Source organism: Rhinolophus hipposideros (genome assembly GCF_964194185.1).
Source record: "Rhinolophus hipposideros genome assembly, chromosome: 13".
In the NCBI taxonomy this organism is placed as follows: domain Eukaryota; kingdom Metazoa; phylum Chordata; class Mammalia; order Chiroptera; family Rhinolophidae; genus Rhinolophus; species Rhinolophus hipposideros.
The window spans coordinates 11,448,971-11,461,107 of NC_138059.1; the positions used below are offsets into that span (position 1 = coordinate 11,448,971).

General features: G+C 38.6%; 1 protein-coding gene across 7 annotated transcripts in view; it reads right to left on the reverse strand.

The window, feature by feature from the left end:
- The window catches only part of NSMCE2 (NSE2 (MMS21) homolog, SMC5-SMC6 complex SUMO ligase), a 215,696-nt gene that overhangs the window by 190,728 nt on the left and 12,831 nt on the right, over positions 1-12,137 (reverse strand). The window lies entirely within an intron of this gene.

The window sequence follows — 12,137 nt, forward strand, 5'->3', positions numbered from 1 at the left end:
TATCTTAACTGACCTCACATGGCGTGGAATAACCTCCCAGCCAGATTAGTCAATATGCTGAATCATGAGACATTTAAAAAAACAAAAAACAAAAAAAACAGACTGTGGTCTTTAAGTTTCAAGGTAATTTGTTTCACAGCAATATGGGCATATGCCAAGATGGGTTCAAACCCCACTCCTGGTACCAATTTCATCTACTGCTACTATTGGTATATTGGGGTAACAAGTTACCCCAATAAGCTCCATCTCTTGACATGAGGAACAGAATACAAGCACAGTGATGGGAGAACTGGCAGGGGACCATCACTGGAGAGTAGTTACTATGGAGCATGATAAATACTCAGAACCTCTAATAAATGTATGAGTACCTGTCCTATTTTTAAACCTCACTTCTTTCCCAGATCTAGATTTAAAATGTGTTCTTAATGAAAAAGAGAAGTTAAATCAGTCACCTGTTAAACTCTAACAAATAAAATCAAGTTTGGGAAAATATATTTTTCCAAGGTTCTTTTGAGAACTCTATTCCCATGGCACTCAACTGGGGCCAACCAAAACCACTAAATATAGGACAAAAGTATATTAAAATCCCTGTTTATATGCTCTGCTTGTGCTATAACTACATTAAAACGTTAGGGGAAGATTATGTAAAGAATTTTGCTTATATTTTGAGAGGTTCCCCCCTTGGTGATATGGCCATGAGTGTTAAGGATAAGAAACAAAAATGGTGTCATTGTAGTGAAGATGTCAATACCGTTTTTTGCCATGTATAATGCATACTTTTTTGCCCAAATCTATGAGGGAAAAATAAGGATGCGCATTATACATAGGTGGTACTAATTCCGTTTCCCTAGAAGTTTGGGTCAAAAATGTGGGTGCACATTATACACGGGAGTGCATTATACAAGGCAAAATACGGTATTTGTTAAATACAAGAGTGAAAAGTAAATTATTGGAACATAAAGTCAGTTAACCAAAAAATGAGAGGGAAGGAAAGAAGCTGCTTCATTGTTGAGCATTTGAAATAGCTCTCAGACCTTGCTAGGTCATCTCTGCCATCTATTTGGGTCTAACAGAAGGTTTCTGGGTATTACAGGGATTTGATATATGAATCTGGTAGGGTTCATTACAGGAACTGCGATTTGTATTTTGCTTCCTAATTACTAAGTACCTAAACACAGGTGCATGGTGCAGTTTGGAAATTACAAAACAGAAACAAGTTGCAGATAACAACACTACTCATTTCAATATTGTATTTCAGCCAAGATCCAAATGCCCTCCCTCATAAAATTAGCATTGAGAGAACAAAGATAAGGCCGATACAGGGTAATTCCCTCAAACGCAACAAATTCCAAAATTACCTAAGAACTCTGGAAGGTTCCATTTCAAGAGACTAGAGAGCACTAGCAAACACTGCATCTTCTATGTAACACGTTACATAACCTTTCTTTGTTAACTGGTTTAAATGTCTATTTTAGTCTGTCCCAAGGGAGCTCTGATCCTTTTTGCTTGAAATTAAACCCCACACTAATTTTTTTCTGAAACTAGAACACATTTCTGCTTCTTAGACCTTATCATAAATGTCTCTTTTTTCCTATCGAGAAGGTATTGCCCCCTCATCCGCCTCCCCCCCAAACAAACACACTTGGCCCTCACTCAGCATACATCTCAGTGCCATTCTACAACTCACCAGTAAGGTATATACTTTAAGTTGTTTTCCCCCTAATTCTTCTAGCCAAAGCAAGTGATTACAGTCTGACCAGCCAACGAGAAGCAAATCCTGCACGGTGTAGCATACATATAAGCTGTTTCAAACTAGGAACAACCATGAAAGAAAGATACTGTCCATATTTTATATGCAAAGAAAAGGAAGTGCAAAGAAGTGAAGTTACGGGTTCAAATTCTCACAGCTAGTAGCTAGCAGAGCTTGCATTTTAACTCATGGCTATTTGTATAATGTTAAATTTGTACAACAGTATTCTGAGCGAAGAACTCCAAAGGATCCATCTCTCTCACCTACAAGGAACCCAAATAATTATTAACAAAAACAAAATAATTGACCAATCCATGTGTCACGCCCAGTGGGGAACATTTACACAGGTTATTTAACTCCTATCAACCTTAAATAAAGGGGGAGTAGGGAGGTGTTGGTGGACACACAGTTAAAGACTCACTAGATATTCGGTGCTATTTTACAATATTATCCCCATTTTACAGATGAGGAAACCTAAACTTCCTTAAAGTCACAATTCTATTCACTGGCAGAGCTGAGTTTAAAACCAGGTTACTTGATTCCAGAACTGCTTCTTAAAGTCCTAAGTTACTCTACCTACCTAGCCAACCCAAGTACTGTGCTGCCCATTTGGTAAAAAGGGAAAGAAGCAAGCATCCTGAATCAACCATGACTGAGAGATGTACGACATCTCCTACATGTAGTTAGTGCTGAAGCTATAAGACATGGTGGTAAAAATCTCAGAAAGGCCCAAACAGAAGTTAATCTTCAATCTGAAGTTTTGTACTTCCCTGAATCTGCCAGGTGTTCGGACACAATTCTTAATGGGTCTCACACATCTCTGCACATTTTGCAAGCAGAGGCATTAAGGGCCCTTTTGTTCCCGACGGTCTTTTCAAGGATACTTGAATAATGAACAAAACTTTGGAAGACTGACAGTGTTTCCCTCCAAAGCAGAGGGCAGTATAATAAGGATAATGCCTTCCTCGAGGGCGAAATTCGGACAGGTTTGCTGTCCACTACAGAAATCTGGGTTCCCTAAACTCAAGGTTTCTCACCTGTGACACAAACCACTCAAGTTACCACCCTGGACCCTTCCATATCACCCTGTGAGGATTTGAGGTAGGGCACAACAAGGCAGACCCATAGGGACACGATACGCAAACTGCCTGATGTGCAACAAGTAACAAAGGCCTTTGTCTCGGATCCAGAAATCTCCTGTCTTCTGCCAGCATCCATGAAACTGTGTCAGTCTAACTTGTTAGCTTCCAAGTAGGGTAAAACCTTAGACCCTTCACAGAACTTGACACCAAGCTTTTCACCCCTCTTCTCACCTTTGCTTCCCTCAGAAATACCCTCTCCCACTCTAAAAGGAACGCCGACTCATATTTTTGTCATCACCTCCTGTATGAAATTTCTCCTAAAAGTCGTTAGCTAGAATTGCCAACTCTGTTTCCTGAACAGGAAACTGTTTTCTGAACGTGGGTCTCTATCTCACACCTTTAAAACTTTATGCCACTTGCTTATTTGTATGTGCTGTGCTAGTTAACCAATTTATTGCCTCTCAGCTCAAAAGTTATCTTTTAATACACACTCTGTGATAATGAAATTGCTTTAAGCATCTCTTCTTATAGTGAGCATAATGTTAAGCTTTCTCAGTAGAAGGTTCTGGAAGGACGTTGCAGGAGGAAAGCTAACATTACACAGTACCTAATAATGAAAGACTGGATGCTTCTGCCCTAAGATTAGAAACGAGAGAAGGATGTGAGTTCTCACTACTTCTAGTCAATATTTTACTCCACATTCTAGCCAAGGCAATTAGGCAAGAAAAATAAATAAAATGCAACCAAATTGGAAAGGAACAAATAAAATTATCTCTATTCATAGATGACATGATCTTATATACAGAAAATCCTAATGAACCCACTAAAAATATACATATAGAGGGTGCCAAAAAAAAGTATACACATTTTAAGAAAGCAAAAAACTGTATTACAATTGTAATAATATATATCGATAACAAAAGATGAATATAAGTCACATGTGACTTCTGCAATTTCAAGAGGTCTTCAAAGTGGTTACAATCAGTGTAATTTTAACACAGTGTTTTCCTTTCTTAAAATATGTATACATTTTTTGGCACCCTCTGTGAATTAGAACTAATAAATAAGTTCAGAAAGGTTGCAGGATAACGGATGAAAATATAAACATCAATTGTATTTTTATACATGTGCAATGAATATGAAAAGCAAGTTAAGAAACTTCCATTTACAATAGCATCACAAAGGGTAAAATGCTCGGAATAAATTAAAAATGTATAAAGCTAATACTCTGAAAACATTGTTGAAAGAAATGTTAAAAGATCTAAATAAATGTAAAAAAATAAAAATGCTATGGTCATGCAATGGAAGACTTAATATTGTTAAGATGGCAAGACTTCCCAAATTGATCTACAGATTCATGCATCAGAATCCCAGCTGTTTTTTTTGTAGAAATGGATATGCTGTTCCAAAAATTCATACAGAATTACAAAGGACCCTGAATACCCAAAATTATCTTGGAAAAGAAGAACAAAGTTGGAGCACTACACTTCCCATTTTCAAAACTTACCACAAAGCAGCAGCAGCAAGACTGTGGTACAGGCAATAAGGACAAACATACAGAGTTCCATGAGAGGAACTAGACCTGAGAGTCAAAAAATATGTATGTCTATGGTCGACAAGGTACCTAGACCATTCAGTGGGGAAAAACAGTGCTGGCATAAGTGCATAGCCACATACAGAGGAGTGAAATTGGACCCTTAACTCAAACATATACAAAAATTAACTCAAAATGTACCACCTAAGCTATAAAACTCAGAGAAAGAAATAGGGATAAACTTTCATGACCTTATATTTGGCAATGGATTACTAGATATGACACCAAAAGCACAAGCAACAAAAGAAAAAAGTAGATAACTGGACTTCATCAAAATTAAAAATTTCTATGCTCCAAAGAACCCTACCAAGGAAGTAAAAGGACAATGCACAGAACAGGAAAAAGTAAGTGCAAATCGTGTATTTAATAAAGGATTTGTATCTAAAATATATAAAGAGCATTTACAACTCAAAAATGTAAACAGAAGCAACTCAGCTTGAAAATGGGCAAAGGATCTGAACAGACATTTTTCCAAAGATACAAATGGCCAAAAGCACATGAAAAAGTGCTTCACATCATTAGTCATCAGGGAGATGGAAATTAAACCACAATGAGACACCAACTTGTACACAAAAGTTCACAGCAGCATTTCTTAATATCCAAATAACAATTCATTAATAATAACAATCCAATGGCCATCAACTGAGGAATGCACACAGCAAGTGTGGTCCATCCATATAGCGGGGTATTATTCAGCCTTAACGTAAGGAAGAATGGAGCACCACCGACACAGGTTACCACATGGATGAACCTTAAACATGTCATGCGTAGTGACAGCAGCCAGTCTCGAAATACCACGTTACATGATTCCATTTATAGTAAATGTCCACAATAGGCAAATCTATGTGTAAAGGAGATTAATGCCTCCTTAGACTGAGAATAACGGGGAAAGCTAGGAAAGTGATAGCTAAAGGTACAGGATTCCTTTTTCTGAGGTAATGAAAATGGAATGATAGTTGCACATATCTGTGGATATATGAAAAACCACCAAATTGTACTTGAATTATATGGTATGTGAATTATATCTCAAGAAAGCTCTTATTTTTAAAATGGCACCAAACAAAAGAATAAAAGAGCTCATGGAATTCAGAGGAAATGATTAACTGGGAGGAAGTAAAAAGAAAACTGGGTTACCATAAGCAAAATCCCATTAAGGTAAATTTAAGGTGATAAACACTAAATTGCTGAAATAAACTTTAACACATCAAAACTGCATCCCATAATGAGGGATTCTTTACTCAGTGCACCCAACTTAATAGCTACAGCAATTAGAGCTGGCAGAGGACATGCTGATGTACACAAGAATGTGTGTGTGTGTGTGTGTGTGTGTGTGTGTAGCTTAGCACAGCAAAAGCTATTCTGGAATCAAGTGCCATCCAGTCACACTAAATTTCGTGACTTCAGGCGAGTCATTTAGCCCCTCCAAGTTTAAGCTCTCTCATCTGTCAAATGCCTACTTCATTTTCAAAGGATTAGGAGCCAAAACTCTGTAACAAGTTCTATAAATTCCTTGAGGGCATCTTCATATCTTTATATTTCTAGCATAGTGTTTGTCAGATAATAGGTACTAAGCAAATATGTGTGGAACTAACTTCAGAAAATGTACAGGGCTTTAGAAAGGAGAAAATTAAAGCACAGTTAAGTACATGAACTTCAATTTGGACATGCCTGACTCTAGAAGAACTTGAAACTACGATTTATCACAAATCCATGATATAGAGGTTGTCAAGGCTCGCATTTTGCCCTTTTATGTGAAATTAAAAATTATTTTATACCAGTAATTTAATGAATTGGCAAAATGAATTGGCAAGACCATTTCTGCTATTTTCTCCATAATTCCTCTTCAGGTCTTACGTTATATTTTGATTTTATAGAATTTAACCCATTCTTAACCATATACATATGAAAAGAGACTATCACGGAATGACTTTTACCTAGATCAGGAATCAGTAAAGTGTAGCTCACCACTGGTCAAATCAGACCCATCTGTTTATATATCAGTTATGGCAGAGTTGGGTAGTTACAACAGAGACAGAACTTGGTTGAGAAACAGGATATTATGATCTGGCCTTTTCACAGTTGTATCTGGCGGTGGGAATGTAGACTTACAAACAATTAAATGCAAAGAAGTGTTCCATTGTTTTGATGGATGAATGCGCAGCCAAAACAGAGGAACCAAAGAGAGCAGTTCGGTCTGGCGGGGAGAAGAACGTCTGCAGAAAAAAAGATGACACTCAAGCTTAGCCTCGAAAGATGACTAAGTGCCCTCCAAGCAGTCAGCAGGGAGACGGCATTCTAGGGAGAGGAAGTCATGTGAACACAGGCGAGGAGGGTTGACAGATCCCAGACTGGTGGAGCTAGACCCAGTCCCTAGGCCCGCAGTATGCAGAGTGTAACGAGGGGTGTAGCCAGGTGACATCATGAACATTCTTGTAAACTATGCTCAACGGTTTAAAATGGGTCTAGAAATTAATAGCTACCATTTTTCAGAGTAAATGCCAGATGCTTTGGTCATGGCCAGAGACGTGATCAAACAAGAATGATCTATATACTGGAAACAATTTATGGTAACCAACATGTATAAATATAGTCCTGGTCAAACTTTTTTTAAGCCCAGCCAGGGACCCTTATAAGTCCATAATGAAAATTAGCATAGAATGGACTCTCCAAATTCTTTTATCGAGGAACTCTCTTCTTCAGATACAATGGTGACAGAGCTCAGCAAAAGGGCTCGCTCTACAGGCAGAGTCAATATTAAGTTCACGAGGGGACTGATCTCAGAGCTTACTGAAACTGAGAAGGAGAAAGTCACACTTACAAGGACAAAAAGTTGAGAACACACAAGAAGCAAATAATTAAAATGTGTGCTTCCAAGATAAAATCGCCCCTTCAGAGATATGGCACATAGGCCTCTGTCAACCTCAACACTCAGCGTGTCCATGTGTAAAACGGCCATTAACTATGTTACCTGCCTATCCTACAACATTGTGGTAAGGACTGGATGAATGACCACCCATAAGGTATTTAGAACATGACAGGCACGTACACAAAAAGCACTGTGTACTTGCTATTATTGGATTGCCTTGTAAATATAGTCTACAAAAGGTACATGCCAACTGGATCATCAAATTGGGCTGCTAAGGTCATAATGTAAGAAGTTGTGATGGGACAGACAGGCCGGCAGTGTCCTCATTTGAAACACCATTTACTACTGTGTAAGGGCTCCTTATTTTTGCGTATGTCTGTCTTATCTGCAAACTGAATTATTAGCTTTTTGAGGGCATGGGCCAATCACTAACTAGGAACTGATCAACATATAGTGCTAACAATTATCTAAGAACGGTGAAAACCAACCAAAGTCAAATAAATGTTTTCAACCAGTATTGTACAGTAAAGGGAGAAAATTACTTGCCCAAGCACTGCCCCAAAGAAAAGAAAACCTAAATCTTCGCCTTGGAGTAAAAGCCACCACTGCTGCCACCACCAGTTGGGAGATAGTAACTACATTTTTATAAATATTCTCTCTCCTCCCATCTACTGAGTATGAACTATAACTTCTCACTGCGTGTAACTTTTCCCACTAACATTTCTTTCTCTTCACTTACTCAGCTACCTTCTTCTGGATCTAACACTATGACAGTAAATACAAAACCAAAGGGGCTGACAAAAGATGCCTTCTATGTCCTCTTTCCGTGAATTGAAGAAATATAATGAAATAACTTTTAATCCACCATCATTAGGGCAGATGGTGCTGGAGGGAAGGGGAAAGGTAGCTCTAAAGGTAAATGCAGCCTCCTCTAACTTCGGCCCGGGCATAGTGTCTGATTCCACAAGGCATTCAAAGAAATTCATGTGAGGAACATGCCTCTTGCAACTTGGGTCACGTGCAAAAATGAAGCAAGAAGCACATCTGTGTGGAGCTTGCCTCAAGTGCTTCTCCAAACTGGGTTCATAACTCCCACCCACGGAGAAATCCAGTGCCTGAAGCTGCACCCAGGGACAAGCAGATTAGAACATTTCCAAGGTCAACTGCTCACAGGCCTAATTGTTTACAGCAAGTAGCGTCTATTCTGGCTGCGGAAGAGGCCAAACCTCTCTGCCTTGGCCGATGATACCATAAGAAATTAATTTACCACAGCAGGGACAAAATATGAAAGTCCTGTAGGTGAGGATTCAAATGAGCATGACATTTCCAACGGAAGCAAATAGTAATGAGATCCCCAGATGTAAGTACCTTGAAGCTGGTTAAACAACTTGTGGAAAAACCTAAAATATCAATCATACCAGTGGCAGATGAGTGATAAGTACCCCCAACCCCCAATAAAAGAATCAATAGATAGTATTATCTTGTTTAACCAACTGGTTCAATCCAAAGACTCACCAAACCCGCTGCAAAGCTGCAGAACTAACTGAGTGAACCATCTGTACAATTCCTTGGCCTCCCCTGATAGTTACTGAAAAGTGAAACATCCTCTGTACTCGCTGCCAGCATTGCAGGGGCCGTTGCCACACGTGACCATTAAGCATATGAAATGTGGCTGGTCCAGACAGAGGTGCATTGGAAGGTTCTGAGCTAAGTACAGAAAAAAGTAAAAATAGCTCATTAGTAATGTTTATATTGATGACATGTTGAAAAATAGTTTAGACGTACTGGATTAAATCAACTATGACAAATTAATTTCACCTTTTTCTTCAGATCTTTTGCACTGAGGATAGTAGAAAATTTTTAATTGCACACACCACATTTTTATTGGACAGTGCTGCTAGATGTAAATAACACCTCACATTTATATGGGACACAAATATATGATTTCAGTTGTAAAGCACAGAAGAGGGAGAAATAGGTCTGGATAATAAAAAACTCTCTCTAGAATAATCAGATTGGTTTCAACTGTTAATCACCAACCTAATCAAAGCTCCCTTCTGCCTATCACAAGACAAAACTTTATGTCTTTTAAGAAGGAACCTGGTGTTGCAAAACTGATCCTAAAGTCTGCTCCACACCTGCCACGAGCATTAACGTAGTCTTAATTCTTTCCAGTGATCAAAGATATATGATCAAATGCTTGTCTAATTTTAAAATCTGACGGAGTGACTCCAATTCAATTTCGTCTGTTGTAGTCATTTTCGTACTCAATTAGGTCACTGAAACCTAACCCACGTCTCTGCTCCAAAGATAAAAAAAGTAGAATCAATGAGAAGATTCTCCTCAAGAGTCTAGAAAAAGCCAGGCATGTTCTGTCTTAAAACCTAACATATGACTCAGTTATTATTTCAAAAAGTGACATCCCACTGTGAATGGAAGAGCTTAGTTAGCAGGAGAGCCCAGCGAGCAAGTATTTGCACACATTCCATCATGTGCAGAAACCATGCCAACTCCCAGGTGAGTACAGGCAGTGGAAGAAAGACCATCTGGAGGTGATGGAACGGTTGGAAATTTATGGAGTGCGACTGCACAGAAACATGAGGGGAGAGGAGGTAAATAGCAGCCAATATTTTCCTCTCCAGAGCTCTTAAAAAACGAAAGTTCCTTAGCCAACTTTCTGGCTAAGGAAGCCAACAGGAAAGGAAACTGTCCCAAACACAACTGGCGCACTGGTGGAAAGACAAAATGACATGGTACTTAGGTGAACAGCCGGTGTAAACCCTTTTCGGGTAGGGTTTCAATGTCATCATCATTTTCAATGTCATCAGCAACAAAATCAAGAATCATTAACTTAGCTAAACAAATAATAAGTATGAGATGTATATTTGTATTTTGGAACAGAAACTCCAGTGGTGGGGCCCATCTATCACTGGATTGGATAGATGAGTAATCTGGATAACTGAAAAGAAAGCAACGGGAATGGTTTGTTCCTTATTCTTGGAAGAGTTCGTCTTAAAATAGCCTATAGTTTCTGTGGTCTGATATGGTCAATACATTTTTTGGTTTAAGCTATATGGAATAAGAATTCAGACTCCAGGCTACTAAGTTCCAACAGTTTGGTGATTGTACCTTTTACACAATCCTGAACCCTGCATGCAATCCACAAACTGGTCCATAGAGGGGACGGCTACCTCATGAGAAGTGTTCTAGTGCCACCTAATGGCGAATGTTTCCTTTCAAAGGGAAAAGAATGATTAGACCAGGGTTTTCCAAAAGCGGTCCCCAGCCAGAAGCATCACTCGGTAATTGTATTAGACGTGAAAATTCTGGGGGTCATCCCAGGCTTACGGAAACTCCAGTGGTGGGGCCCAGCGATCTGTGTTGTAACAAGCCCTCTAAGTAATTCTGACTCACCCTCAAGTTTGAGAATCGCTGGATTCATCAGTCCTTACACAAAAATTAAGTGGAAAGTCTTAATTAGGTTCATAAATGAACAAAAGCGCTCAATTTCTAATTTTGGGAAGCAACTTATTTTTCTACATTCTGGATCCAAATATCTGTATTTAGAGAACAGTATTAGAAGCCACTTATTAATGCACTCGTGTACATTCAGTACCTGGCGAGCATCAAATGAGTCCCAGCCTCTGAAATATCAGAGGAGCACCCCAGTATTTACCCTGGACGAACCCAATTCGAAGGGAAGACCAGATACAGGAAGAAAACAAAATGTGCTATAAATGCGAAAAGCGCTGTGAAACAGAGAAAAAAACATTAACTGGTATCAGGATATCAGGAATGGCAAGTTACTGTATCTTAAGACGGAGGGGACCACTGAAAAAGTCCACTGGATACATCTGCTCCATGCAACTGTGTTATAAAGTAACCAAGAGAAAAGCAGGTCTGATGAAGCCTTGCGAAATTGTTTATTTTCTATTTAGATCTTAGAGAAGTTGGTCAGAATTGGCAGAAGTATGAGTAGTACAGGAGAAAGAGTGGAGTTTTTTCTGATCCTGGAAAATGTCATGATTTCAGCAAAATAACTTGCTTTTTCTAGAGAGCTGCATTTTATACCCTGTAGGCAATGCCTTTATAAGTTTAGCACGACAGGTACCGTAATTAAGTACATATTTTCAATTGTCTTCATTTATTTAAGTTGCAATAATATTTTGCTTTTATGATTGACTCCAGTTATAAAAGCTATATAAGAAATACAAACATTGGCTCATTAAGGTTATTGTCATTTTTACTGTCATTGTGACCCCCCACCACCACCACCACCGCTGTAATCACCGACTTCTAATTAGTGCTTCTAGTCAATAACGTCATTATGGAATAAAGAACAGGAACAAGGCCAGAAATAACCTTCCCAATTAAGTAGAGCCCCGGCTACAACAAACAGCTCTCTAGATGGAGAAATATATTGCAACATAATGAAAATCCAGAAAGTGGATCGTCCTGAAAAAGTAAGTCTTGAGGATGCCAGGCTGTAGTATGCTGGTATGACAATTAAATCATTAATTGTCAAAACAATTTTAACGTAAGAGATTGAGGACTTCTTTTTCATAAAGTAATGAGGACTTCTTTTTCAGCAAGTAAGGTGATGGGTGATATGGGTGATCATAATTTTTTTATTTTTGTCTATATTCATTAAATTTTTAAAATGTCGTATTAGGAGTAAAACTAGAATATTACCCCCAAAGCTCTCAGACTCAGAACCTTTCACTCAACGAATGCTTAACATCTGCTGAATAACTGCTGAAAGTGCAGTTATTCATGAGGACCACAAATGACCACGGACATGTAATTTTTAATTCTGATGACCATTCTCTATTTATCATTAACTCT